This window comes from Pinus tabuliformis, chromosome 9 (genome assembly GCF_031772625.1).
Source record: "Pinus tabuliformis cultivar Carrire ecotype Pingquan chromosome 9, CPIR1, whole genome shotgun sequence".
Taxonomy (NCBI): Eukaryota; Viridiplantae; Streptophyta; class Pinopsida; order Pinales; family Pinaceae; genus Pinus; species Pinus tabuliformis.
The window spans coordinates 1,401,425,941-1,401,450,487 of NC_142307.1; the positions used below are offsets into that span (position 1 = coordinate 1,401,425,941).

Genomic DNA, 24,547 nt, shown 5'->3' on the forward strand with positions numbered 1-24,547 from the left:
ATAAATGCCTGGGTGGAGAAAAGCAAGCAAAGACCGAGTAAATGGAGGTTAGAGTAGAGGTACTTTATTACCCAAATACAGGGGCTATGCAGGGACACAAGCCCATCCAAAGGCATGCACAAGGAGAAAGTCATCTGAAGTAGAAAGATCATCGTACGTTGTCGATGAATAAAACATCCTCGTGTCCTTTGGTGGAGTTCTAGTTGACCAGAAGGTCCAATGGGCCAACAATCTCTTTTTGTAATTCTGAATATGTAACTCCATCTCTTCACTAACTTCTGTTCAATGTGGTCTTTGATTGTTGGTTTCATGTTTTCTGAAATGGTTGTTTTTGGTATCAAGTTTACGGTGGACATGGGGGCTTCTACTGTAAGTGGAGAAGAATCATGAAGGCGTAAGATGTATGAGGTAGGGTTGGATTCAATGAAAAATAGGGAGTCCACCACTTTATATGTCGATTTCATTCATGTCATGCAGTTTGACGGTACATTGTAGTAAGCCATCTCAGACAAGTATTTAAGGTCTGTAAAAGAGGGAAAATGTTATTTTTCTCATTTTTCACTTATTTTAGCTTTTCTTTTACCATGCTTTTGGCTTTGAATTTGGATTTTTGTTATTTTGTTGTGGTATACCTATCTTATTTCATTTCATTATCGTGGATCTGGATCTTTTCGTCTTCGTTATGTTGGGTATTCTGGGATTTTGTTCCCTTATCTTTATTGTTTTGGACATTTTGTTATTTAGAGAATTGTTACCGTTACAGAACTGAGCACATCATTTAGGAATTTATTTATTTATTTTAATATTTCTCCTTTAAATTTCTATAATTTTATTTTATATAAATAATATTATGTACTTCTGTTGTGTGAGAGTATCATGCTACTTCTTCTCAATCTGGTTGTTTTGGTTCCTTACACTATGGCAGCTGTTATATTTTTTTTTTATTTTCAATTATTCACATTTTTTTTACCATTTTTATATTCAGATCTAAAATGGTTGTTGGTTTTTTACTCATGCAACGAGTTGCAAGTTTGAGACATACCTAAAAAATGCATGCAAGAGGTTCGTAATGAAACACATGCCTACATATATAGCAGATGATGATCCCAACAAGGATGTCAATATTGCATTCTACAATATTCCTACTTTGAGGAGGTAGATAAAACTCACTGTCGTTTCCCCATTGTGAATGATATTATGTATTAGGTTCTTGTCAAAATAAAAAGTATCTCGCCTTAAAAATAAGTCTGTCAAGTCACATTTCCCCAAATTTTATGTACTATGTTCTTGTTAAAATACAAAATATCTTGTCTTGAAAAGAAGTTTGCCTTAATATTTACCCGAACTTGACACTTATGTTACTAAAAAGGATGCGGTTGCCATCCCTTCATAGACTACATGCTAATATTGGTGCCATTTTCACATCAAAATAACATTCTCCCTACCTATCCATGCAAATAGAGCATAGTCATGGGATCTTGATTTTCGCAATCTCTTCTTAAAGAAAATAGATGAGCCAAAGATTGGATAGTTATACTTCCCAAATAAAGAATCAATTACCTTCAGTGGCCCTTTCTTTGCGTAAATATTCCAAAGTTCTAGCACATATTTGTGACCTTGGGAAGTGTAGAATGGCCATCGTAGTTACCCATCAAACGCTCTAGACAGATTTGTGGCAACATCAAGTACCCCAATGATAGCTTACTAACTTACTGGTAAATTTATGATGTGATCATATTTGTAAAAAGATCTATCCAATACCATACCTCCTTAGCAAACAGGCAACTCTACAAGTGGCCAAAATCTTTTGGATTTTTTCAATATCTACAATTTGTAGCAACATTACGATAATCCTTCTATTTATAAAAGTTATCTTGTTATCTTGATGAAAAAGTTGGTTTAGACTTGAGACTACTAGCATTTCAGTGCTTTTAATGCTTTTGAATCCCATGGTCATTCCATTTGTGTGTGTAGAATAGATCTAAAGAAAAGGTGACATGCTTCTTTCATCATTTAGTGAAACACAAGATTGTTTGGATTCTTACAATGGAGACTTTTCATGTTTACATGCTAAGATATTTAACCATTGCTGAAATTTGGAAACTGGTATCTATAAGTGGGGTTATGACTTGAACTAGTGAGGTTCATCCAGAGATTTTACAGGGAACTTTCAAGTGCTTGGATTGTGGAGGAGTGATAAAAAAATGTGGAGCAGCAATTTAAATACACATAGGTAGTGCAATTCATTTTCCTTTATCTTCGTTGCTATGAATTATTGTTATTTAAATATAGTTGTCGAATAAGACAATGAGGACCATAAAAGGGAACTTCAAATGGTTTGGAGCCTGCTCCTGAGTCCCAATGTCTAGTTGATAATGTGATAATCGATGCTTATTTAATCCTGATATCTGGAACCTGTTAATTTATTACAATAAATCTACTGATAATTTGCATTTCCATATTAGTTGTTGAAATGTGTATTTGTTCATTATGTCACAATCCCTACATAGTTCATTGAAGATATTCAAAAATCAAAGACTTTATGTGAAAAGAACTCACATTTCTTTGAATTTCTTATGGAACATTCTGAAATTTTTCCCAGATTTAAATTCTATAGATATTCTATTTGTCTGCAATTTCTAACCATGATCTTTCTTTTCAACCCATTATTTGTGTGAATGTTACTTGTTCAAATCAAGATAGATGGGCTTTTCTTCATCAAGAGATCAATTTTGCAGATTGGAAAAGAGTTTGAATGCAAGAGACATCCAAAGAGATGCCTACTGGTTCTCTTTCGCGGTCTTTAAATGTCATTCTCTAACCTAAGATTGTTGAGTAGGCAAGGGTTGGTGACAAGTAAGATTTCTCATCACGTTAGCTTTTAGCATAAGGTTTTAAATGCTTCATTAACTTCAGTCATGGTTTCTAATTATATTTCCTTTCACCATATCCAAGTGTAAACTATAATCTATTTTATCTAGTGCTTTGGGAAAATTGGGTTCTACATTGTCCTTGGCAGGTGGCAACTGTCATTCAATGCCCTTGCATTTTTCATGGTCGAATCTTTATCTTTTAAATATACAACTAGCACAACCACATTTACTAATGTGGTCAATATATGCCAATAGGCGTATATGAAGTACAATTACACCTAATAATTATTAATGTGGTTGATATATGCCGATAAGCTTATATAAACCACATTAATAATTATTAGGTGTATAATGTAAAGATGGCTATTAAAAATTAAAAATTTGTAATTGTTAGTAATGATATAAGAAATAATATGGTTATTACATTAATATTACACTATATATTAATATAATACTATGTTTTTATATAATATTATATTAATAGTTATGTGTCAAACTATAACATAATTAACATATAATTCTAAACCAAGTGATTAATAAACCCAAGGAATTTTTTTTGAAACCCAAGAGATTTAAATTAAAGCCTAGAATTACTATTATAAATCTTGTGAATAATATAGTACCCTAGGAATATGAACCCTTAGATTAATAAACCAAAGGGATTGATATCATAAATGCAAGGGACTAATAAACCAAGGGATTATAAACCCATGGGAATAATATTAAACACGAGCAATTAATATTATAAAGTGAAGGAATATAAACTGTAAAATAAATATTAAACTCTAAGATTAATACTATAAACCTTATGATTAACATTATAAAAATATGCAATTAAGAAACCTAACGGATTTTCTTAGGATTAATATTAAATCATAGGAACATAAACCCTAAGTTTAATAAACCCAAAAGATTATAAACTTAAGGGATTAATATTATAAACCATAGGTTTAGTATTAAACCCTAATATTAATATTACAAACCCAAGGGATTAATAAACTCATTGGATTAATATTAAAAATCTGAGGGATTATAAACCCAAGGCAATAACATTAGACCCTAGGATTAATATTAAACCCTAGGAATATAAACCGTATGATTAATATATAAACCTTAGGATTAATATTATAAACCCAAGGGAATAATATTAGACCATAGGATTAACATTAAACCCTAGGAATATAAACCATATGATCAATATTATAAACCATTTGATTAATATTATAAAACGAAGGGATTAATGCTAAAAACACAAGGGAATAATATTAAACCCAAGGGTTTAATATTATAAATGCAAGCGATATAGACCCTAAGATAAATATTACAAACCTTAAAATAAACATTAACCCTGAAGATTCATATTAATATTAAAAACCAAGGGATTAATATTAAAAACCAAGGGATTATAAACCCAAGGGAATAACATTAAACCCTAGGATGAATATTATAACATAGGAATATAAACCCTAAAATTTATAAACCCGAGGGATTAATATTGTAAACACTAGGCATAATATTATACCCTAGGAATATAAACCGTATGATTAATATTACAAACCCAACGAATTTATATTATAAACCTAATGGATTATAAATCCAAGAGATTTATATTAAACCAAAGGATTAATATTATAAACCCTATATATAATATTATACCTTAGGAATATGAACCCTTATATTAATAAAATCAAGGGAATAACATTAAATCTTAGGATTAATATTAAATCATAGGAACATAAACCCAAAGGATTAATACTATAAACCCAAGGAATTATAAACTTAAGGGATTAATATTAAACCCTAAGATTAATATTATAAACAAGAGGTGTAATATTAAAACCTAGGAATATAAACCCTATGTTTAATATTAGAAACCATAGGATCAATATTATAATACCAAGGGATTAATAAACCCATTAGATTAATATTAAAAACCCAAGGGATTATAAACCCAAGGGAATAACATTAGACCCTAGTATTAATATTAAACCCTAATAATATAAACCTTGAGGTTAATATTATAAACCTTCGGATTAATATTATAAACCCAAGAGATTAATACTATAAATCCAAGGAATTAATAAAACTAAGGGATTAATATTATAAACTCAATGGATTATAAACTAAGAGGGATAGTTTTAAACCCAAGGGATTAATATCATAAACCCAAGGGATTGATACACCCAGAGGATTAATATTGAAAACCCAATGGATTGATAAAACCAAGGGATTAGGAGTAAACCCAAAGATTAATATTATAAATCCTAATACTACAAATTATAAACCCAATATTAAACTTTAATATTAAAAGGCCTTAATATTATAAACCTTGTATTAAATCCAAGTTTTTTAATATAACAATGCACATTGAATAAGTTACAATGTAATATAACATTGTGACAATGATTGTTAGGCTTAATATTATAAACCTAAGGGAATAACATTAGACTCTAAGATTAACATTAAACCCTAGGAATATAAACCATATGTTTAATATTATAAACCTTTTACAAATCGTATGATTAATATTATAAAGCCAAGGGATTAATACTAAAAACCCAAGGGATATAGACTCTAAGATAAATATAATAAAACTTAAAATTAACATTAAACCTGAAGATTCATATCATGAACCTTACGATTAATGTTATAAACTCAATGGATTAATAAACCTAAGGGATTAATATTAAAAACCAAGGGATTATAAACCCAAGGGAATAACATTAAACCCTAGGATGGATATTAAAACATAGGAATATAGACCCTAAAATTAATAAACCCAAGGGATTAATATTTTAAACCCTAGCATTAATATTATACCCTAAGAATATAAACCCTATGAATAATATTATAAACCGAGGGAATTTATATTATAAGCCCAATAGATTATAAGTCCAAGGGATTTATATTAAGTCATAGGATTAATATTATAAACAATATCAATAATATTATACCCTAGGAATATGAACCCTTAGATTAATAAACCCAAGGAATTGATATTATAAACCCAAGGCACTAATAAAAACAAGGGATTAATACTAAAAACCAAAAACCCAAAGGATTAATATTGTAAACCTAAGGTATATAAACCCTAAGATAAATATTATAAACCCTAAAACAAACATGGTTGACCATAGTTGGTTTTCATATTGAGACCATATTTGTCACAATGCGACATTGGACCATGGTTGACCATGATTGATTTTCATACTTAGATCATCTTTGTCACAATGTGACATTGGACCATGGTTGAGCATGGTTGAGCATGATTGACCTTGGTGGACGATGGCTGATTTTGATATTGACAATCTTTGTCACAATGCAACGTTCGATCGTGGTTTAGCATGGATGACCATGGTTGACCATGAATGAACATGGTTGATCATGGATGACCATGGTTGTGAAAATGTGATGGTGGACCATGAGAAAATATTTATCTTAATGTGATCATGGCTATTGATTATTATCGACCATGATTGACCATGGTTGACAATGGTTGATTTTCATATTGAGACAAAAATTGTCACAATGTGACGTTCGACCATTATTGACCATGATTTTCCATGATTGATTTTCATATTGACCATGATTGGTTTTCATTTTGAGATAATATTTGTCAAAATGCGACATTTGACCATGATTGAAGATGGTTGACCATGATTGATTTTCATATTGAGATAATCTTCGTTACAATGTGATGTTGGACCATGGTTGACCCTGAATGACCATGGCTTACCATGGTTGACAATGGTTGAACATGGTTTATTTTCATATTGTGACAATCTTTGTCACAATGTGACATTGGACCCTGGTTGATCATGGTTGACCATGATTATAAACCGAAGGGATTTATATTAAATCCTAGGATTAATATTATAAACCCTATGAATAATATTACACCCTAGGAATATGAACCCTTAGATTATAAACATTATTAAATATTATAGACACTATGATAAATATTATAAACCCTAAAATAAACATTAAACCCGATGATTCATATCATGAACCTTATGATTAATATTATAAACCCAAGGGAATAACATTAAATCCTAGGATGAATATTAAACCCTAAAATTAATAAACCCAAGGGATTAATATTATAAACTCTAGGATTAATATTAAACCCTAGGAATATAAACCCTATAATTAATATTATGAAACCAAGGAATTTATACTAAAAGCCCGATGCATTATAAACCCAAGGGATTTATATTAAACCCTAGGATTAATAAACTTAAGGGATTAATGTTATAAACCCAATGCACTAATAAAAATAAGGGATTATTTCTAAAAACCCAAAAACCCAATTTCTAAAAACCCAAAAACCCAAAGGATTAATATTATAAAATCAAGGTGTATAAACCTTAAGATAAATATTATAAGCCATATAAAAAACACGGTTGGCCATGCTTGACCATGGTTGATTTTCATATTGAGACAATATTTGTCACAATGTGACATTGGACTATGGTTGGCCATGATTTATTTTCATATTGTTAGAATCTTTGTCATAATGTTACATTGGACCATGGTTGTTGATGGATGATTTTCACACTGACAATATTTGTCACAATGTGACGTTCGACCATGGTCAACCATGGTTGTGAAAATGTGATGTTGGACCATGAGACAATCTTTGCCACAATGTGACCATGGCTATTGACTATCCTTGACCATCATTGACCATAGTTGACCATGGTTTATTTTCATATTGAGAAAATATTTGTGACAATACGATGTTCGACCATGGATGGTAATGGTTAGCCATGGTTGGGCATAGTTGATGATGGTTGACCATGGTTGAATTTCGTATTGATACAATATTTTTCACAATGTAATGTTGCACCATGGTTGACCATGATTTTCCGCGATCGATTTTCATATGTACCATGATTAACTGTGATTGATTTTCATTTTGAGACAATCTTTGTTACAATGCGACATTTGACTATGGTTGACCATGATTGAAGATTGTTGACCATAGTTGATTTTCATATTGAGACAATATTTGTTACAATGTCATGTTGGACCATGGTCAACCATGAATGACCATGGTTGACGATGGTTGAACATCATAGATTTTCATATTCAGACAAGCTTTGTCACAATGTGACATTGGACCCTTGTTGACCATGGTTGACCATGATTATAAGCTGAATGGATTTAGATTAAACCACATGATTAATATTATAAACCCTATGAATAATATTCTACCCTAGGAATATGAACCCTTAGATTAATAAACCCAAGGGATTGATATTATAAACCAAAGGGACTAATAAAAGCAAGGGATTAACACTAAAAACCCTTGGGATTATAAACCCAAGAGAATAATATTAAACCCAAGGATTTAATATTATAAAACCAATGTATATAAACCTTGTGATAAATATTATAACACCTAAAATAAACATGGTTGATCATCGTTGACCATGGCTGATTTTCATATTGACACAATATTATAAACCTAGTAGATTATAACCCAAGAGATTTAAATTGAACCCTAAGATTAATATTATAAATCTTGTGAATAATATTATATACTAGGAACATGAAACCTTATATTAGTTAACGCAAGGGATTTATATCATAAATGCAAGGGACTGATAAACCCAACAAATTATAAACCCATAGGAATTAATATTATAAATTGAAGGGATATAAACACTAAAATAAACATTGAACCCTAAGATTCATATTATAAACTTTAGGCTTAAAATTGTAAATGTATGCAATTATTAAACCCAAGGGATTAATATTAAAAACCCAAGGGAATAACATTAAACCTTAGGATTAATATTAAATCCTAGGAACATAAACCCTAAGATTAATAAACCTAAAGGATTAATACTATAAACCCAAGGGATTATAAACTTAAGAGATTAATATCTAACCGTAAGGTTATTACTATAAACCATAAGCTTAACATTAAGCCCATGAAATATAAACCCTATGATTAATATTAGAAACCTTAGGATCGATATTATAAACCGAAGGGATTAATAAATCCATTGGAGTAATATTACCATGATTGATTTTCATATTGAGACGATCTTTGTTACAATGTGACACTGGACCATGGTTTGCCATGAATGACCATGGTTGATGATGGTTGATGATGGTTGAACGTGGTTGATTTTCATATTGAGACAATTTTTGTCACAATGTGACATTGGAAACTCGTTTAACCATGATTGACCATGGTTGACCATGATTCACCATGATTGATTTCCATTTTGAGACAATATTTGTCATAATACGACATTTATCCATGGTTGACTATGATTGAAGATGGTTGACCATGGTTGATTTTCATATTGAGACAATATTTGTTATAATGTGACATTGGATCATGGTTGACAATGAATGACCATGGTTGAAGATGGTTGATGATGGTTGAACATGGTTGATTTTCATGTCGAGACATGTGACGTTCGACAATGGTTGACCATGGTTAACCATGATTATAAACCCAAAGGATTGATATTATAAACCCAAGGGATTAATACTAAAAACCCAAGGGATTATAAACGCAAGGGAATAATATTAAACCTAAGGGTTTAATATTATAAACCCAAGGTACATAAACCCTAAGATAAATATTATAAACCCTAAAATAAATATGGTTGACCATCATTGACCATGGTTGATTTTCATATTGACACAATCTTTATCACTAATACGACGTTGGACCATGGTTGACCATGATTGATTTTCATTTTGAGATAATCTTTGTCACAATGCAACATTAGACCATGGTTGACCATGGTTGATTTTCATATTAAGACAATCTTTGTCACAATGCAACATTGGACCATGGTTGACCATGGTTGCTTTTCATATTGAGACAATCTTCATCATAATACGACGTTGGACCATGGTTGACCATGATTGACCATGATTGACCATGGTTGACCATGATTGACCATGAATGACCATGGTTGACCATGATTGACCATGAATGACCATGGTTGACCATGGTTGATGATGGTTGATCATGGTCAATGATAGTTGACCATGGTTGAACATGGTCAACGATGGTTGAGCATGGTTGATTTTCATATTGAGACAATCTTTGTCACAATGTAACGTTGGACCATAGTTGACCATGATTGACTATGGTTGATTTTCATATTAACCATGATTTTCTATGGTTTATTTTTATATTGAGACAATCTTTATCACAATGTGACATTTATATAGATATTTTAAACCCTAAAATAAACATGGTTGACCATGATTGACCATGATTGATTTTCATATTGCCACAATCTTTGCCACAATTCCCTTGGGATTATAAACCCAAGGGAATAATATTAAACCCAAGGATTTAATATTATAAACCCAATATATATAAACCCTAAGCTAAATATTATAACACCTAAAATAAACATTGTTGATCATCGTTGACCATGGTTGATTTTCATATTGACACAATATTATAAACCCAATGGATTATAACCTAAGAGATTTAAATTGAACCCTAGGATTAATATTATAAATCTTGTGAATAATATTATATCCTAGGAATATGAAGCCTTATATTAATAAACCTAAGGGTTTGAGATCATAAATGCAAGGGATTGATAAACCCAATAGATTATAAACCCATGGGAATTAATATTATAAACTAAAGGGATATAAATGGTAAAATAAACATTAAACCCTAAGATTAATATTATAAACTTTAGGATTAAATTTATAAACATATGCGATTAATAAACCTAAGGGATTAATATTAAGAACCCAAGGGAATAACATTAAACCCTAAGATTAATATTAAATCCTATGAACATAACCCCTAAGATTAATAAACCCAAGGGATTATAAATTTAAGGGATTAATATTAAACCCAAAAGATTTATATTATAAACCATAATCTTAACATTAAACCCTAGGAATATAAACCCTGTGATAAATATTAGAAACACTAGGATCAATATTATAAACCCAAGGGATTAATAAACCCACTGGATAAATATTACCATGATTGATTTTCAAATTGAGACAATCTTTGGTACAATGTGACATTGGACCATGGTTGACGATGGCTGAATGTGGTTGATTTTCATATTGAGACAATCTTTGTCACAATGTGACATTGGACACTCGTTTGACCATGATTGACCATGGTTGACCACGATTGACAATGCTTGATTTTCATTTTGAGACAATCTTTGTCACAATGAAACATTTGACTATGATTGAAGATGGTTGACCATGGTTGATTTTCATATTGAGACAATCTTTGTTATAATGTGACATTAGACCATGGTTGACTATGAATGACCATGGTTGATGATGGTTAATGATGGCTGAAAATGGTTGATTTTCATATCGAGACATTTTTTTCACAATGTCACATTGGACCATGGTTAACCATGATTATAAACCCAATGGTTTCATATTATAAACCCAAGGGATTAATACTAAAATTCCAAGGGACTATAAACCCAAGGGAATAATATTGAACCTAAGGGTTTAATAATATAAACCCAATGTACATAAACCCTAAGATAAATATTATAAACCCTAAAATAGACATGGTTGGCCATCGTTGGCCATCGTTGATTTTCATATTGACACAATATTTGTCACTAATATGACGTTTGACGATGGTTGACCATGATTGATTTTCATATTGAGACAATATTTGTCACAATGCAACATTGGACCATGGTTGACCATGGTTGATTTTCATATTGAGACAATCTTTGTCACAATGCCACATTCGACCATGGTTGACCATGGTTGATTTTCATAGTGAGACAATCTTTGTCAGAATGCAATGTTGAACCATGGTTGACCATGATTGACCATGAATGACCATGGTTGACCATGGTTGATGATGGTTGACCATGGTTGAACACGATCAACGATGGTTGAGCATGGTTGATTTTCATATTGAGACAATCTTTGTCACAATGTAACGTTGGACCATAATTGGCCATGATTGAACATGGTTGATTTTCATATCGATCATGATTAATCATGGTTTATTTTCATATTTAGACAATCTTTGTCACAATGCGACATTTGAATATATATTATAAACCCTAAAATAAACATGGTTGACCATGGTTGATTTTCATATTGGCACAATCTTTGCCACAATGCGACATTCGACCATGGTTGACCATGATTATTTTTAATATTGAGACAATATTTATCATAATGCAACATTGGACCATGGTTGGTTTTCATATTGAGACCATCATTGTCACAGTTTGACATTGGACCATGGTTAACCATGGATTACCATGGTTGTCATAATGTGGCATTGGACCGAGAGACAATCTTCATCATAATGTGACCATGATTATTGATTATGATAATATTATTTTATGTTATTAATATTTGTGGAATTGAGGCTTCTGTGATCCATATGAAGTTTTGAGAAGATTTTAGTTATTAATATTAATAATTAATCATAAAATTAAAATTTATAAATATTAATAATATTAAAAGTAATATTAATATTTGTATTCGTATTAATTAATATTAATAATAATAACTAATATTCAAATTCAAATTAATATTAATATTAAAATTAATATTAAAACTTAACATTAAAATGTTATTAATATTTAATGTATAATTTTTTTATTAATATTAATATTAAAATTTAGTAATTGATATTAATAATATTAATATTAATAAATTAAAATAATAATAGTAAAGAATATTATAAATTAAAATTTATTAATATTATTGATCAATTTTAATGTTAATATTATTTATAGTAATAACGTCAATGTCATTAATAATATTAATATTATTAATTAAATGTTATCAATATTAATAATTAATATTAAAATTAATAAGTATATTAATAATATTAAAAAAATATTCATATGTGTATTCATATTAATTAATATTAATATTAATAATGAATATTTAAATAAATTTTAATATAAACAATTTTTTTGTAAGTTTGGTAGGACTACTTCTTCATCATTTGCAATATATCACCCCGATCAGGGCTGAGAAATGAACTAATCACTTCACATCAAGGAGTGCCTTAACAAAGCACCTGATCACTGTCTATCCAAGACCCTATGGACGATATTAATATTAATATTAATAAATAATATTGAGACCATCTTTGTCACAGTGCGACGTTACACCATGGTTGACCATAGATTACCATGGTTGTCATAATGTGACATTGAACTAAGAGACAATCTTCGTCACAATGTGACCATGATTATTGATTATAATAATATTATTTACTATTATTAATATTAGTAATTAATCATAAAATTAATATTAATATTAATACTAACACTAATATTGCCCACCGGGATTTGGATTGATGGTGAATGGGTGCACTGTTAAGGCACTCCTTGCGATAGGTCACTGGTTCAAATCCCTTGTGGATGCTTACCTACCAAAAATAATATATATATATATATATATATATATATATATAGATATATTATATATTATATATTATATATATATATAATAATAAAACTTAATATTAAAATGTTATTAATATTTAATGTTTAAATTTTATTATTAATATTAAAATTTATTAATATTATTGTTAAACTAAATATTGTTAATATTATTGATCACTATTAATGTTAATATTATTTATAGTAATAATGTCAATATCCCTAGTAATATTAATATTATTAATTAAATGTTATCAATATTAATAATTAATATTAAAATTAATAAATATAATAATAATATTGCAAAAACATTAATATTTGTATTCATATTAATTAATATTAATATTAATGAAGAATATTTAAATAAATATTAATATAAACAAATTTTTTTTGGTAAGTTTGGTAGGATTATTTCATCATTTCCAATATATCACTCCGATCGAGGCCGGGAATTGAACCGATCACTTCACATCAAGGAGTGCGTTACCAAAACACTTGATCACTGTTTATCCAAAACCCCGTAAACAATATTAATATTAATATTAACAAAAATAAATAGTATTTAAACTTAAATATTTATTAATATTACTATACTAATACATATTCATTATTCACTATTAAATACAATATAAAATATTAGTATATTAATACATATATAACTATTATATAACAATGTATAATAATACTTAATATATTAATAATATTAGTATATTATTATGTAATAATATAGTAAGATTAATATTAATAAATATTAATAATAATATTTAATTAATATTTTTTTCCCCTGGGAAAAAGTCGTAATTTTCATTAAGATTAAGAAAATTACATTTTGCAGATGCCGAAGCATATTCATATGCAGGCAGTTGCCTGTCGAGTTCATAATAACAGGTAAAAGTATAAACAAGTTATCTCCACGCAGGGAGCATTTCAAAATGAGTCTAACTGTGATCAAAAATGTGGCTGGCTCTTCGCAGAGAGCGATATATAACTGCTGAATATAAACAAAAAGTTGTACTGATTCTTCTGTCTAATAGTGTCTATCTACATGCTATAATAAACAAAAACTGATAAAGTAAGGGCTCTATGGCCCGTTTTCCAACTGTTCATCAAAAGGGCGATGATAATACTGATAAAAAGTGCCCTCAACTTCCTCTTGGATCCACCAATCTTCACCTACTCTGTGCGCTGCCACTTTGGAGAGCTGATCTGCAATGGTGTTTTGCTCCCTGTAGATGTGATGGAAAACAAAGGATTCAAAAGAAGTTGTCAATCTCTTTGCTTCATCAAGAATATGTCTTAAAGAAAAAGCATGACAAAATGATGCATCATTGAGCCAATTACAAACAATTTTAGAGTCTCCAAATATCTGTAAGTGTCTGCAGTTTTTTTGGATAGCAAAATGGATGATGTGTTTGGCTGTGCTAAGCTCTGCATAGTTATTTGTGCCTCTGCCAAGGTTGATTTGGAGTTTGTAGCAATGCTTGTCGTTAAGATGGAGTATAGCTCCCCCCCCACATCCATCTTCTTGAGCTGAGCCGTCGAAAAAAGCCCAAGGTTTGGTTTTGTCGATGGGCACAGGTCTGAGGGTTCTTGTTGGGGTGGGGTGGTCTTCTTCAGCTAGCATGTTGAGATCTGCGACCGTATGGAGGATGATAGAGGGCCAGTGTGGATCTTTAAGATTGAAGATTGACTGATTCCGGGCGATCCAGATAGCCCAGCAAGCCAGCAGAGGCAGATTTTTAGCCTTGCCTGTGTGCTCAAGACACCAGTTAGACCATGCCTCAGGAAGGTTATTCCCGTGCCAATCTTTCAATTGTGGGATATGTGAAGACAGTGATTGCCAAAGCGTTCAGGAAGAGTTGCATGAAAGAAACAGGTGTTCGGTGCTCTCTTCTGCATCATGACAGAGGTGGCAACGGAAAGGTCCATAGAAGGACCACTTCATGAGGTTGGAGCCAGTAGGTATTTTATCAAATAGGATATTCCACATCAGAAGTCTCGTCCGAGGTGCAGCCTTAAGCTTCCATATCGCCTTCCAGGTAGGATGAATGTCTGGGGGTTTATAAGGTTCCATGAGCCTGAGATAACCCAGTTTTGGAGTATAAACACCATGTTTAGCATAAGCCCAGATAATCTCATCAGGTCCCTCAGTGAGTCTGATTTGCGCTTGAGTGAGTGCAGCAGTATAATCCATCCATTCGTTAGTCCATTGTTGAGGCAGGTCTAACGCTCGGGCGGATAGCCAAGCCTGCTGGAGGAAGGTGGAGTTGGCTTGATCACCAATGTGTTTGATATGAGTAATTCCTCTGTCATGGAGGTGTTGGATGAGATCTGCAGGTAATCTATGGGCGTTACCACATCCGACCCATGGATCCACCCCTACCCGAACAGCATTCCCTTCCTTAATACGCCATGTGATTCCTTCTCGTAGCAGAGGTATGGTGTCTATGACAGCTTTCCAGATATTGGAAATTTGGTGATTATTTCCCTGTCTAGTGCAGATCCAATCTAATACAGATAGAGGCTTAATATATTTTGCATATGCCACCTGTGACCAGAGGCTGTCTGATGTGAGTAATCGCCATCCGAGCTTGGCAGCCAATGCCTTTGAGAAAATAGCCAGTCTCTTGATGCCCCAGCCACCCCATCTTTTAGGCTTGGTGATGGTGTCCCATTTTACCCAAGCAAAAAGTCGCCCCGGCTGGTGTCCTTTCCATAGAAATCTACAACATATGCTTTGGAGCCTGTTCAGGATGCCCCTTGGTATCCAAGCAAGGGCCATCCAATAGATGGGTGTGGCTTCAATTACAGCTTTGATGAGTACTAATCTGCCTGCCTGCGAGAGGTATCGATGATACCAGACCTGTAGTCGCTTCTCCACTTTTGTAATAAGCCATAACCAGTCCGCAATTCTGTAGCCAGATGGTTTAAGTCTAAAACCAAGATATTTAATACCATCGGTTAGATTCAAGTTGACAAATGGAAAGCGTTGTGTAGCATAAGTGATTTCATGAACTGAGCAACCAACTGATGTGATAGTGGACTTATTATTGTTGATCTGCATTCTAGTGGCATGCTGAAATAGGAGGAATGAGTTATGTAATGATGAGGTGTCACCGATGCTGCCATTCAGGAAGATTAAAATATCATCAACAAATAATAGGTGTGTGAGAAAAAAATTGTCCACAATTTTGATGCCTGTAAGTTGGTTCCGATCTCTGGTGGATAAAATAATCCGACTCAGCCCTTCCATAATCAGGAGAAACAACAACGGTGAGAGAGGACATCCCTGCCTAAGTCCTCTCTCAGAAGTAAAGAAGGGTGTGGCTTCCCCGTTGAGTAATACGCTATAAGATACATCAGTGATACAGCTCATCGTCCATTTGATGAAATCATATGGGAATCCAAGATGAGTGAGTAGCAATCTAAGATACAGCCAGTTTGCTCTATCGAAAGCCTTGGATAGGTCTACTTTGAGAATCATTCCCTTCTGCTTCTTGATCTGTAGGGAGTGTATGAGTTCTTGAGCAGTAGCAATGGCCTCATGGATCTGTCTATGATGCAAGAAAGCAAATTGCTCTGATGATATGTGCATAGAGAGGATGGGCTTTAGGCGATTGGAAATAATCTTAGCTATAATTTTATAGAGGCAGTTGCAGAGTGATATGGGGCGAAAATCATCGAAGGAGTTCGGGTCATCGGTCTTAGGAATGAGGGCGATGAAGGTGGATTTGATAGCAGATGATATTCGGCCTCTTTTTCTACTATCCTCCACAATATTCAAGAGGTCATGGCCCAGAATATCAAAGAAGGCAGTGTAGAATTCAATGGTCCATCCATCCGGGCCAGGGCTCTTGTCCTTTTTGAACCATTTCAGTGTAGCTTCCAGCTCTTCCATGGTTACCTCCTTCTGTATCTCTTCCGACGTTTCCTGATCCACATATCTAGGAAATAGTTCTGCCACTCTCATGATTTCCAATATGTTTATGTTTCCAGGCGCCTTGTATATACCCCTAAAGTGCTCATTGGCAAGCCTGGCCAAGTTCTGCTGGGATGTAATAGTATGGCCCCGCTCATCCTTTAATTCCCAAATGGTATTGATTGCTTTACGACCATTGGCAAATTTGTGATAAAATTTGGTGTTGTTGTCTCCCTCAGTGAGCCAAATAGCCCTGCTCCTCAGTCTCCAACTTTCTTCTCTTTCCTTCAAGATCTGTGAGCGCTTGGCGATAAGGAGGTTATACTGATCCTTGAACTCCTGTGTAGTGAAGGTCCTAGTTGTCGAATTTTCAAACTCAGCAATGACCCTTTCCGCCTCATTGAGTGTGAGGTTATCCTGGATTCGCTTCTGGTGTGCCCAGATTTTAGTGATCTGCTTGAGTTCAGTGAGTTTCCTAACAAACCCAGCTGATAGTTCCTCATCTTCCCGGTTGGGATTGTTCTGCCAATATTCATGAACCATCTGAATATATGAAGGATCTTGTAGCCAGGCTGCATTGAATTTGAATGGGCTCTTTATTTTGTGAGTAAGGCCATCTGCCTCCAGGAAGATAGGCCTGTGATCGGATAATCCACCAGATCCTACCCATTGACGAGTTCTGGGGATAATATTGTATAAAGGCTCCTTTATGAGGAATCGATCGAGCCTCCTGGCCAAACTCTGATCTCCACTTCTATTATTTGACCAGGTATACTGAAGACGAGCAGATGGGATGTCCACCCAGTGGTGGTCCTCCAAAAGAGAGGAGATGGTATCAGAGAGTGAATCGACTTGTGCCATGTGCCCCCAGGATTCGCAGTACCCTAGGGAAAAATTTAAGTCCCCCCCCAATATAATGTTATCCGCTTGAAAAAGCTCAGATCCAAGTATGGTTCTCCAGAAGGTGGCACGATCGGAGCAAGGGCCATAGACATTGATGATGCGAAGATCCCTCTCTATAGTATGAGCAAAAATGTCAAGGCCTATGAAACCCTTGCCTCCCCAGAAATTGTGTATGTCCACTGATCTATGGCAAACCCCTATAGCCAGGCCTCCGGATCTCCCTGATGCATCCAGTGCGTGGAATGTCCAGTTGGGGAGCCAGGTGGAAAGGGAGTGAATGAGGGAATCCGCTGGACAGAGAGTTTCTTGCAGGAAAATAATATCCAGATGAGTCGAGGTTAGCAGCCTCCTGAGCGCTAGTTTTTTGGTTGAACTAGCAAACCCTCGACAGTTGAAAGAGAGAATCTTCATGAGGGGGGGGGAGGAGGGCCATCCTTTGCTCTAAGGGCCCCAAAAATTGTTTGTTGTCGCCCAAGAGCGACCTCCTCATCTGCAGTATGTCTTGCTTTTGTGATTCGGGAGGGACGACCTCGAGAGGTCTTATGTGAAGTAGGGAGCTGACAGAGTCGAGCCCGACTACATCCAGGCCTCGATCTCTAACCCGTGGGCGAAGGGAATAGCGAGGAGTTGACAGGGTGGTAATCAGTGTCGATGTGATCAAAGGAGGGGGAGCCAACGGAGGAGGGGGAGGAAGCGTGCACGTGAGGGATGATTGTGTGTGTATAAGTGATGCATGAGAAGCAGCGAATGGAAGGGGATCAGAGCATAAGGGGGTACTTGATATGTCCGATGATGTGCAGGATGCAAGTGATGACAAAGTGATAGGAGATAAAGACATACCCGTAACCGCCGAGTCCACCGGAGGGGGCATCGGATGCTCAGGAGCTGCTGAAGATGAGGGCGGAACAGAGGTGGTTGTAACAATGACTGCAACTGCGACCCCTGGCTCTCCCTGGGGGGCATCATCCCTCTGGTTGCGCAATTGAATCTCTGGTGGCTGATCAGGTTGCTGAACCGGGGGTGCCATCTGAGTAGGATCAGTATACTCATCCTTTCCGTTCCTTCGCGATTTCCAGAGGAGTGGGCAGTCCTTGTAGAGATGCCCAACTTTATGGCACCTGCGACAACGGTAGGGAATGCCCTCATAATCAATTATCTGTCTACGGGCCGTGTCTCTCCACTGGATAGTAATGTGCTCATAAAGACCGCCCCTGGTGTCCATGTTTATGAGGATCCTGGCATAAGCCATCATGCTAGTCTGGAGATAAGATTTGTCGTAGCCCATATATGTGCCTAGTGAATTACCAATGCGCTTGAAAATTTCTTCAGACCAGTATTGCAGAGGAAGGCCCGGGAGCCGAATCCAAATAGGTCCGACCCCAATCTGCTCTGTCTCAGGATCAAACAAAGGTGTCCATCTCTTTAGGAGCACAGGTGCGTGCTCGAAGTGCCAATGTGAGGACAGAACCTAGTTAGTATGGTCAGCACACGCGAATCTTAGTGCGAACCATCCTCTCACAAATGTCTGCACAAATGGGATATCCACCAGGTGATTTCCCCAAACCTCGGTTGCCCAAGCCTTCAATCGTGCCGCCGAATAGCTGCGACCTCTGATGCGGCCGACCAAGACCCGATCTGCGAAGTCCATCACTTCACCCCACTGTATGTCCTCTTCCAGTCTGAGGAAGTAATCGTCCTCTCTAGATTTGAAACACTTAGATTTCCTTTTAGGTCCGCCAGGAGGGGGAGGGTTCAACGATGGTCCGGGAACCGGAGCAGAGGCATGTAATGGAACCGAGAAATGATGGGAGGCAGGGATTACCGCAGGGATTTCGTGACCGGCAGCAGGGGGGGGGCCCGAAAGCGGGGGTACGGAGGTAAAACAACCGGAGGAGGGACCAGGACAACCCAAGGGGCCGGATGAGGATGGAAGCAGAGTAGGGTTGAGCGGTAAACGGGAATAAGTGCTGACTACTTGAGGGTCTAAACCGAGGTTAGGGTTTAGGCATTCAGTGACAAAACCGAGGGTTGACGGCGAGAGAGGAGGCATTGAGAGGGCCGGCCAAGTGGGAGGTTCGTCCAGGAGAACCACAGGTAGAGATCTAGACTGTTCGCCAAGCGTATACTGTGAGAAATTCTCGGAGAAGTCTTCGTAAAACATACCTTCTGAGCTGGCATTTGGGGTTTGCCAGATGGGGACCCCCTCCAGCGGGTCAGCGGAGTAATCGACAACCTCCAGGTCATCCATGGCCAGCTGCGTCTCGGAACGGCGAAAACCTTGAGGAAACAAAGAATCCCGGAGAAAAGGACAGGTTGCAGTTAACGGACCGATGAAGGGTGAAAATGCAACCGCCACAGTAGAGTCCGGAAGTCGTAGCTCAGGTAGAGTATATCCCCGCAAGGCGCGATGCGACCGGAAGGTGACAGTAAACGGCTGAGTGGAGGACGGAGGTTACATTCGCGGCGAGTAAGAACGGAGTGCGGCGGGTTTCAGCTGCTGCAGGGTTCACAGAAACCCTAACCTAACTCTGTTCGCGAAATAACCCTACCCGTCTCCATCCTCTCTCCTTGATATCTTATTTTTTTTTAATTAATATTTATAATTACATAAACTTTAATATTAATATTATTAATATTATTATTATTATTATTATTAATTTTAATAATTACTATGATATATTAATAATATTAATAATATTTCGTTAGTATTAATATTAATAGTGATATTAACATTGATATTAATATTTATTAATAGTTGTTAATATTAATTTTAATATTAATATGAAATTTTATTATTAACTTCAGTAAATTTGTAATAATATTATTATTAATATTTTTGATAACTATTATTATTATATGACTATGAATAACAATTGTTTGAGTGGCTATAGTTGATTATAGTTGTCTATGTTCACCATATTTTAAACACTGTTAACTATATTTTCACTATGGTTAGCAATTGTATGGTTATGGTTAGCAATTATATGGTTATAGTTGACCATTGTTTATCTATAGTTAATCATGATTGACCATTGTTAACCTAAATTTCTCATAATTGAACATGACTTATTATTAACTTTAATAACTATTATAATATATTAATATTAATAGTCACATTAACATTAATATTAATAATAATTATTAATTATTATTAACTTTAATATTAACCTTAACAAAACTTTTTATTATTACTAATTAATATTAATATTAATTATTAAACTTTAATAATAAACTTAATATTAATAATAATATTAAATTTACATACATTGATTATCGCATAATAATATTTTAACATTTGAAGGAAGCAATTATGTTAGTTTATGTTTTTGAAACTGATGAGAGATAACGAAACTTCCAAATAATTAAATGTATCCAATTTCGAGCTAACTAACCATCTCAAGCTACTTTTATGATCCAACCAGCCCGTCAAGACTAAAGACACGTATCAAAGTAGGTATCACCCTAGGGTTTAATATTGTTTTTTTTTAATATTTAGTTTAATCGTAAGGTTTAGTAATCAAGTTTGGCCAAGTATATTAGCGTTTTATTAGCCATAATAATAACAATAAATGCATTGTTATCCTTCAGAATGTTCACCAACCAACAAATCTTGGTTCTACACAACCTAAATATAAATGTTTCCCAGATTTTTTGAATGATTTTTTTTTATTGAAATAGAAAAGTACGACATTTCATAACCCAACTGCCAGGTTGATTGGGTTTTTTAATTCCGGAGCATGCGATTTTTTGGAATTTTGTTTGAATGCTAACAACATGTATTCTAAAGGTGTAGGCGCCACGTTGCTAACAACTACGGATGGAGGACTTCTACTAACTGTAGTACCATTTTATTTCTCATTAAATCTGATGATGGAGGACTTCTCGTCACTGTAGCTCCACTTTGTTTTTCCTTACATGATACGTGGCAGGCCGTTTAGTAGATTTTAATTGTGATTTTATAAATCCGAAATTGTTTAGTTGTTTTTATGGCTTGGTCCATCTCTCCGTATTTTTTGGTTAACTATTGGTTCATGATATAGTAAATTTTTAATCATATTTTGTAAAAATACTACAAAATAATTTAAGTATAGTTTAAATATGTGATTTAGATATGAAAAAAAGTTAGTGGTTTAAATTTTATTTATTGATGTAGTGGCTATGAAGAGAATATATTGGGATCTTTCAATTTAGACTACCAGATTAAAAAGATTAGTTAGCAAAATAATTAAAATTTCCAATTCCAATAAAGAGACACCTATCAATATGACAAAAGTTCATCAGACACTTTTTGTTGTTATTGTCATTATATCTTTTCTTTCATTTTATTTTTTGGGTGAGACAGGGGTGTCACACAATACCTTTTAACTTAATGTGCTATTGGGTAGTCCTTTTTTTCTGCAGCTATTGAGTTAATGGTGTTTTCTATTTCAAGATGATATTTCGTTGTTGTCATACCAAAGATATAAGCCTTATCCTCACCTCCTGACAGAGAAAAATCTCGCACAGATGGTCCTCAAAACTGAAGTGCATCTAGTGGTTATGGAGCCTGTGGGATTAAATCTCTCGTTATACGATATCTCTCGTATCGTCTACCATTTGTTGCCAATTCTGTGCATGTATTATAGGGCTTGTTGCATTTTACTGTATTAGATCAATGATTATGCTTACAAATTGTAACTTGTTCTAGTGGTTTGTTCAAGGAATTAAGTAGCCTTTTATCATCATGTGCAACTTCATGACAAGAAAAGAGTGAAGAAAGATAGTGAAGAATATGATACATCCCATTTTATGGTAATATTCTCTCAATTTTCTAATATGCTCTGTCAGAATGTGGTGGTAAACCTTCGGTGATTTAAAGCATCCAGTTGTATCCTTTTTTACCTGTCTTTTCTAAACCCGTCTTTAGCATGAAACATTTCTAATCCAATCCTCGGATCCTCGGGCCTTTATCAACAACTTTGTTGTTTTCTCTGGATAGGAATTTTCAATAACACTGACAACTCAATATTCTAGCTGGCTGCAAATGTAGGGCCCGTGTCAATTTTAATTTTCCCATGTTTAGTTGAATCTCTAATGCTGCTCGTCATGATCGTTACTGTTACATGTAGAGAACTTGCTTCTCTTCTCAAAATGTGCGGAGCTCCTATGCTCATTATGGATATCTATTGGCTATTGCCTTCACAATTTCCATTACCTGCTTGTGTACAATTCATTTTAGTTTTAGCTTAATTTTCATAGTTCTCTTTCGTTTGTTATTGTATTTGTCATTATTTGGTCAGAGTTGTAGTACCAATAGTAGGTTCATGCTTCGATATTACACTGGTTGCACTACAACATGCTCTTTATGATGTGTGGGCATACCTTATTCTCTGACTGGATTGAGACTATCATGTTCAACTTCCACTATGAATTCGAGTGACATTGCATTGTTAATTTTTGAAGAAATAGAATGTGAAAATCCTAATGATTTCTGGGTATGCTTTGTCTACACATTGCATTCTTGTATGTTTTATGTGCGGTTTGCAATGTAAGTCTAGTTTCCTGAACGACGTGGAAATTCATCAATGAATTGTCATTGTGCCCTGTGTTATTATGCTTGTCATAAACTACATATTGTTTATTGCTTTATTTTGTGGGCTCATTGAAAGATTTATAATAGTATTTATGGTCTTACCTGCTTCTCATTTCTGTGGCTTTTATATCCTATTCCATGTATTCATACAATGGCTTCTGGACACATTCATGAGGATGTGTTTGGATGTGAAAGTAATTATCATGCCAGTGTTTTTAGAAGGGTCCATATATTTTTTCCTGTCCGTTATGGTTTTATAATATTTTCTTTTCTATAAATTTTGTATTTCCCTGAACATATTTTGAATATTAGCTAATGCAATATTGTAAGTCAAGGTTGAAGTTGTATATCGTGTTAAGGTAGGTAATGTTGTCTTTATGTGGGCAGATGGAAGAAATAGATGAGATCCAAAGAATGGGAGGCACCATGGATTTCTTTAATAAATAGGTTGAAAGTATTGCACCAACTGTATTGGGTCATCAAGAGGTCAAGCAAGTAGTGTTTCTTATGCTTCTGGGTGGAGTAAATAAATAGACTCATGAGGGAATCAATTTAAGAGGGGACATTAACATGTGCATCGCTAGAGATCCAAGTTGTGCCAAGTCACAATTCTTGAAGGACATTTTCTAGCTCTTGATATATAAAAGATATTCTTGTGTTTCTAAACTGCTCAATGATTGACCAGGGAAATTTGCTTTTGATAATCTCGTAAATTTAAAAATTCACCATAAAAAAATACATTTCTATTAATGGCATCATGCATGTCTGGCTGCGTGTCACCATCCTTAGTTATTTAAAAAAACATAAGTTCAATCAACTCCACTTAAAGTATCTATTATGTTATTGTTTTTAGCTATTGGGCATACATGTTACCATG

General features: G+C 34.3%; 1 pseudogene; it reads left to right on the top strand.

Annotated features, from left to right (window-relative positions):
- The first annotated feature begins 321 nt into the window (after positions 1–321).
- The window catches only part of LOC149153783 (DNA replication licensing factor MCM6-like), a 44,992-nt pseudogene continuing 20,766 nt past the window's right edge, over positions 322–24,547 (top strand).